This window comes from Petromyzon marinus, chromosome 78 (genome assembly GCF_048934315.1).
Source record: "Petromyzon marinus isolate PM22_M1 ecotype Great Lakes invasive population chromosome 78, UKy_Petmar_22M1.pri1.0, whole genome shotgun sequence".
Classification (NCBI taxonomy): domain Eukaryota; kingdom Metazoa; phylum Chordata; class Hyperoartia; order Petromyzontiformes; family Petromyzontidae; genus Petromyzon; species Petromyzon marinus.
In genome coordinates, this window is record NC_133744.1 from 2773360 (window position 1) to 2781311 (window position 7952).

Consider the following 7952-nt stretch of genomic DNA (forward strand, 5'->3'; position numbering starts at 1 on the left):
AATTAAACTTGTTGATAACGTCCTTCCAGTGATTGCTCAGTTTATACCCATCTTCTCGAATAGAGTTGTGTTTGTGTCTATATATGTGGATGGCTTCATGAACGAATCTTTGTTGATAGCCAGTGGGTTTGTCTGAGACCTTACAACCATTCACTAGCAAGACCACCTTAGCTGTACTTAACTCAGCTCACTTGGTATCGTTAATGAAGGACATCTCACTATCTCCAGGTGATTTACTCGTTAGTTTCGATGTAGTCTCTTTGTTTACCAAAGTTCCTGCGCCTGACACCATTGCAATATTTGAGGACTTGGTACAACAAGGACTGAAGGCTGATGTACCGGCCCTGGCGAGACACTGCCTCACCAACACTTACTTCACCTGGAATGGAACTTTCTACAAACAAGTTGAAGGTACCCCAATGGGTTCTCCCTTATCTCCAGTTGTAGCCAATGTTTTCATGGAAAATTTTTATGCAGATACCATCCAGGCATCCACTCTACGTCTGTCCTTGTGGAAGAGGTACTTAGATGACATGTCCGTCATCTAGCCACATGGCCGACCAGCTCTGAACCAATTCTTCAACCACATAAATTCCATACACCCAGCCATCAAATTCACCATGGAGGTGGAAAAGGATGGCAAGCTACCAATATTTAATGTTTTAATCGAAAGGAGACCAGATGGCTCATTGGAACACTGTCTACAGGAAAGCCAACCATACGGATGCCTGCCTAAACCTGACTCCCACCACCATCCTTCCCAGAAGAAATAATATACACGACCAAATTGGCTAAACTCTCATCTAGCCCCATTGTGAAAAGTGGAGTCTCCAGCTCTTCTTATCCATTGTCTCTCTGGCCTATGTATGTGCTGTGAAGAAGGGTAATTTCCAGAAACGTCGCCTATTATATACTTCCTGTTAAAGCCACACCCACACTGTTAAAGACGAATGCGTTGAGTTTTCTGTTATTCTTCGAATTTAGATTGGCCACCGTTGTTTAAATGATAATTATTGAATTTTGATTTAAAGCTTTCGTGACTGCAGTATTTCATATTCTTAGTTCTTTCGGTAAAGTCACGTTGAAGGGAAAGAACTAAGAATATGATAATTATTGACTAAATAATTGGCCTATTAAGCTGAAATATTGCATGCGGACTATTATTGTAGAACTAATTCCTCTTTGGTGGTGGTAATGCCAGAAGGATCCGGATATCTGGGTGATTGGGAATGGAATGACCCACCTATGGGTTGAGTCCATGCTGCACTCCTCTCTTGTAGACCACCTGATAACGTAGAACAGGGCACACACACAGACCTCACCTTAATAAAGGAGCATGCACACACCCCTAAGAAAGGCCCCATCCTCACCTGGCTCCGCAAAATCCTTGGGCTGCAGCCCCCGAGCTGCGTTCTTTGTCATCTGTTTACGTTTCCATCGTCCATTTCCTACAACCCACCAGCGCCTCCTTCCGTCGTTTCTCCCTGGTCAGCATTAATGCCACCTTCATCCAGCCAGCTGGTCAACATTAATTCCAACTTCCTGCTGCCTGGTTCATGTTGCATTTTAACCTCTCGGTTTTCAAAGGACACCCCCAAATAAGCTTGGCCTCACCCCTCTCGTTTATCTCATACAGCTGTACGAGTCGACTGTAGATTACATTCCCATGACTGTGGTATCACAGCTTTTGTATATTTATTTACATGTTAGGGTGGTCCTGTTTTTAAATAACGACAATGATAGTGACCCATAAACATCCTTCAATTCGGCTAAACGTTCACAGTAAGCATCATTCAACAACAATAAACAATCCCAATCGTACTACTTTTTTAATGAGGACCAACCGAACACATATTTACACCAAATCATGTCAAGTATAAATTTGCGTTGCTTTATTATTTTGAACCACTGACAACGCAATACCAAATAATTGGTATACATTTTGTAAGTCGACTCAACCACAATCGAGTTGCTGGTGCATGGTGTAAACAGCAGAATTGGGGAGACAAATGCAGCCTGGCGTGGTGCTGGCTACCGGCTGCCGTGCCTTGGCAGCTTCAGCAAATGCTCCAGCGCCATCTGCTGTTAAACTACCTCGTCTGTTATACAGGTGGTGGTGGATTCGATCCCTACCCTTACGCCAGGTTATGCTTGAAACATTGCTACAAAGCTCAGTGGACCTAATACAATTTCCGTGAAATGACTGTTCTCGGAAATACGAAAAATTGTGGTCAAAGCAAATTTTTTATTGCGCTTGTCGTTTGGTACTTGGACCTCTGTTTTTTTATAATAATTATTTTTATTGAGGCAATGTGTGGCCCGATACATCAAGTTGTGTTGCACATATACACCGTCAACATAAGCCAAACCGAGTATTAAAGGGGAAGGGATGACAAGGGGAGAGAGGGATATAATCGAAACACACCTGACAAAGAAAATGAAAACATGAGGCGACCTAAACGAGCATTTTTCCCCAGTCTAATTTGCAGTGGTTATGCCCCTCAAACTCGGTCCCTGTCTCCCGATCCTCCATTCTGAAAACTTATTTCAGGTGTTGTCTGATGGGGAAAATCTGACCCTGAATCCCCCCTCCTTTCCCATGAGCTTATGGCTCAGGTGTTCCATTCCATAATATGCCATAAACGTACTGTATTATAATAATTATTATTTTTATCAGGTGGGTGGTTCATAGTTCTTCAAGTTAGTCAAATATATATTTTTGAGCTATGGTATTGAAGGTTTGGTGGTATTAAAGGTGTAGTGTCTTGAGGCTGCGGGAAGCATTTATCCGCATAAGATTTCCTCTATTGTTGGGGATAAATCTGTGCCACAACGGTCATTAAATGGCCTTGTTGTCTCGCTGTAAAGCTTTGCAACATCCGGGAAATACCAGAAGGCAGAGATCGTTTGCCCTTAGCCTGGAGGAATCTGGGGCAGTCTGAATAAATCTTCATGAATTTCACCCTGCTCTCATTGGTTAAGTATGCCCCATGCATGAACTTATCTTTACTTATTTGGAGTGAATGAGCACTTGGACTAGCCTTCGAGAATCGCCATATCCTGTCCCAAGTGTGCGGTGGGATTTCCTGGGGCAGAGACCTTTCCCACAATTTCTTGGTGGCCAGTCTCAAGACTGGGTCCCCCTCTATTGGAAGCCAGTAGGCCTCGGATAAACTCTATTTATGTTTAAGAGTCTCCAGCCACATAATAATTGAGTGAGTTAAAATCCCGAGGTTCTTATCCGGATATTTCACTCTTGCATCCATAATTTGTAGGTATCTGAAGAATTGAGAGTGGGGGATATCATATTTCATTCACACCTCTTCAAAGATAATAGGTCCTTCACCCTTTATAGACCAAGGATTTCCCAGCTGTCCCAATTTATGACCTTTCCCCCTATCGTCAGCAATCTTAAGGGGACTCCTCCCAAGAAAATCGGTGCCCAAAAGACCGGGACACAGCCAATGTCCTAGAAACCAACACCAGCCCTGTCAACTCAATGTCCCCAACGCGGACTTTCACCAATATTTGGCCTATAATGCCCAAACTCCCGCCATTCGCGGTGACACACACACTATTGACCGGGCTAAGACAACAGGACCATCAGCGGCAAAGACTTAAAAATAAGCTCATGAATCATACTAGCCGATGCTCCTGTGTCAATCAGCACCCTGAACTCTATCCCCTGAACATGGCCAACTACCGCAGATGACCCCACCGCCAGCGCCACGACACGGTGCGCCAACACGTTCCACTGCCCCCGCGAACCGCAGCCATCTGTTCAACGCCGAAGTCTGTCGCACCCGTGCCGTAACACGATGAGGGATGACGGTGTACAAACCCGATGCGCTCAACAAGGGGGGTGCATGAAGAGGGCGGGAGCGGCGGTGATGCCGATGGGAGAACCGGCGTTTGGAGCCATCCGACTGACTGCTGTGGGGACTGTGGACACAGGGACACCCGAAGCAGTGGCAACGACAAAGGCACCATCGCTGGAGACAGCACTGGCGGCGAGAGAGAGAATGGCTGTCTGACTTTGCCGGCTGGAGCCTGTGACGGAGTTCATGGTGGGAGGTGTGGGGGGGCCTTCATCCGACGGTTGAGGCTGTTTAACAGGCCTTGGACTGGTCCGAGGCTGAAGCACTTAAAGTATTGCCAATGGCCTTGAACGATGAAGCTTCACCATCTTCAAGGTGATACTGGCAGAGTGGAGGACCTCGCTGCAAATGGCCTGTTGCGAGATGGGTGAGGTCTTCGATCTGCCATCAAACGCCAAGAGAAAATTTCAGCAGTGCAGGCGAGAGGAAGCCGAGTTGCCCCTCGCCTACCACAGTGCTCTAATAGTGCTCTGTGTAGTGGCGAATGGGGTTAACATGGAAATCATAGTCCAAATCGAGACAAGAAAATAATTGGGGAGCTCACCTTGACGGGACCCATATTAGTTCCATGCCCTGTTGAGAACCTATTTCTTAAAAAAAATTGCCTTCTCTCAAATACTCACGGACGAGGGTCAGTGAGTGGAAAAATGTACTGAGAAGGAGGTGCCAGTAAATGCGCTGGTCAATGAGTCCGTGAGTGTACCTTCAGGCGTGCAAATGTTGCTAACGTTGCAGTACCGAAAACAAATAGTCACAACGCAGGCCGTTTTGCCACTTGTGATTCCTCCGACAAATGTGACGACCCCCAGGTTGACATTAGCAGGGGCGCAAACGGTTCAGAGAATGGACCAAAAACCGTTCCGACGAGTATTGAATATTGGGGAGCATCCAATTGCTGTTCAGACGGGGACGGTGCTAGCACATGAGTGATGCCTATAGCTCTCAAAACGGAGGACCCAATGGAAACGGTGGTAGCTGGAGTCGCTAACGATGTTCCATCAGCTGAGGAAAATTGGTGAGACAGGCTGTGTGATGAAAATGAGGAGTTGGCAGAAACACAAAATAACAAACTAAGAGAATTACTCCTGCAATTCTCGTATGTATTCACCAGGAGACAGTATGAATTAGGCCGCACGTCCTTGGCAGCATAACACATTGACACGGGAAATTCGCTCCCTATTCGGCAGCATCAATTACTGATGTGTTCCTTCACGGGTATGTGATTGACAAAGGCCCTCCTGAGCAGCTCCTCACCAAACTGGGATGACATTTTTTGACGAAAAAAATGCCATCCCATGGCAGCATATAGGCTGACCCCACAAGCCTCCACGGCATTTTCTCCCTTCTACCTCATGCATGGCAGGGAACTTGAACCTCCCATAGAAACACAGCTAGGTTAGACTCTAACAGGAGTGTCCAATTGGCCGGCATCCTTACAGATCCCATTCGACCGACTCCACAAAGCGCAGACAGTGGCAATGGCGAACAACTCGAAAGGTAGGGCCACTAAGGAGCGATATACAATGCGATGGGTTCATACACTTCCCTGGGCAATTGCAGCGGGCATGGCAGGGCCAAGTCGACATTGTCGAGGTATAGTGGCCGCAATACATATGTATATAGTCGGGACATCGCCGTTGCTATGTTCACCCATCGCGCCTACAGTATGAAGGGTCGATTAGCGATTGGGCGTTAATTATTCGGAACCTCTGAGTAAATTCCAATTTTTTCAGGGGAGGAGTGATAGCGGCAAGTTTGAAATTTGGAAGTGACCACACCAGAGCTCGGAGATTGATTAATACGTTGGAACCAAATGGCCAGAGTAAATGTTCCTGGATTAATATGGTAGGGACGGGATCGAGTGAGCAAAAGGTGGTTCGGGACCGAGAGACCAAATAAGAAATGGTTGTTGGGGCAACCACGGAAAATTCCAATAACGAAATCACCAGGAATGACGGGGGAAATTTTTTGGCACAGGGGCAGGGGAAAAATACGAGGTAAGTCGGAGTTGGATGTTGTACATTTTATAAAAAAAAAATCTGAAATTTCTCGCATTCATCTTTGGATTAGGAGGATGATGGCTGAGATGGTGGCTTTAACATCCGATCAATCGTAGCAAAAAGTGCTCTGGGGTTTATAACATTGTTTGCAATGAGATTTGAGTGCAATGAGATTTGAGGAATTCAAATCTTGCGGCAAGAGCCTCCCGATTGCCCAAGTGCTGAATGACAGTGGAAGGGGAGGGTATTATAATTTCAAAGGCGGGGTTGGGGAAAAAGGAGTGAGGGACCATTTATTGAGTCTCTTTCAAAAATGGCGTAGACGGTGTGCGTAATAAACGCAAACCCACATGTGCTGGCGTGCCTCTTGACTACAATGGTTACTGTTCTCATGACCTTCACTAATTGATCCCTCTACACATGGTGATATCTCGGTCTAACACATCGTCTCATTCGCTTTATATATTGTGTTCAACCACCATATAGTGGAGCAGATAACATGAACATTCACTCAAATGGTATTTTCTCCTGGGATCATTAAAAAAATACACTTAAAAACCAAAGATGGCCACCGTCTTTTCAAGATGGCTACCATATTTTTTACAAACCGTCAATTTTGTATACATTTTGGGCAGATATCTCATCACTTTGATCTTAGTGTCTATATATCTGCTTGTGATATAATTGATGAATAAAATAATGCTAACTATTAAATAATTAACAAAGTCCAACATGGCCTCAATTTAGCGTCATGAAAATACTATTTTTAAATACAGATCAATCGAGCCATGTAATTGTGTTTTTACTCGTATGTATACACCACTTTGGTGAATTTAACAGATTTACTATAATCCAGCTCATCCTGGCACATTTGCATAGTTCTGTGCATCTCAGACCCAAGTGGTAACGTTTGCATCTTCCATGACACTGTCTTAGAACATCGATAAGTCAGTTTTTGGAAACTGTTTGAAATCGATGGAAGCACAGCCCAGACAATCCTCCACATTTCACCTTCCTGTAACCATCCCCAGTTAGAGGGGTGCTGGGTTACTGGTTGGTGCACTACTGACTGACTGCACACCATACAGATAAAAGACGTCCCATCATCCTTGGTTTGGCTTTGCCTTGCTGGCACATCCTGTAAATTCAGGGACGACTACGTATTGTGGCGGCTTATTCTGGAGCATTTGGGACGGTAACTGCATGCTGAGAAACAATACCTTATCTGACACTAAACTCCACGCCGAGTTGCAAAGCACTGATATTTGCAGTGTATCGGGTGGTGCTGTTAAATATATTGTGAAATAAAAAATATATAATATATTATATAAAAATATAATATATTTTTTTATAATTAAAATTATGAAAAATGTTTTTACATTTTAGTTTAATTGTATAATATTAATCTGGTTGTGTGTGGTTGAGTGTTATTAAGAATGTGTGCGTGTTGTTAGGTGTAATGAATAATGATTGTAATTATAAAAAAAAGAATGAGTGATTAATATTGATGTATATAATTGGGACGCGATTATGCATAACGTTATCACAAGTTATTATTATTATTGGCTCTCGTTATCTAGGGGTGTGTAATATCAATTGTGATCATTTCAATGATTATCGCTTTCGCATTTACTGATTCTCGCTTCATCAACTATACGTAATTATGTCAGATCTCAGGATTCAGATCTCACCGCAGGATAACATTTTCGCAATTGAGACAATGCGTGACTGAGGAAAGGAGCACTCGGACCCTGCTTTATCTGACGAACTTTGATATAAACTTACTCTAATATCCAAAAACACTTATCATCAGAACAGCAACAACAGTAAACATGAAAATATACGTAAATCCGTACTGAATGATTATAAAAGCATTCACGATCAAATCTCACGATTACGTTATTAAAAGAGAACAATAGGCAAACACCTCAAGATGGCAATATTCGTATGGAATTAATGCTCAAATGCGTATCAAATGGTTAGAAAGTATCAACGATCGGATCTCACGATCACGTGATAAAGAAAAACCAACCCGGCTAATTAATCATGGTAACGCAAAAATTCGTTTGTTATG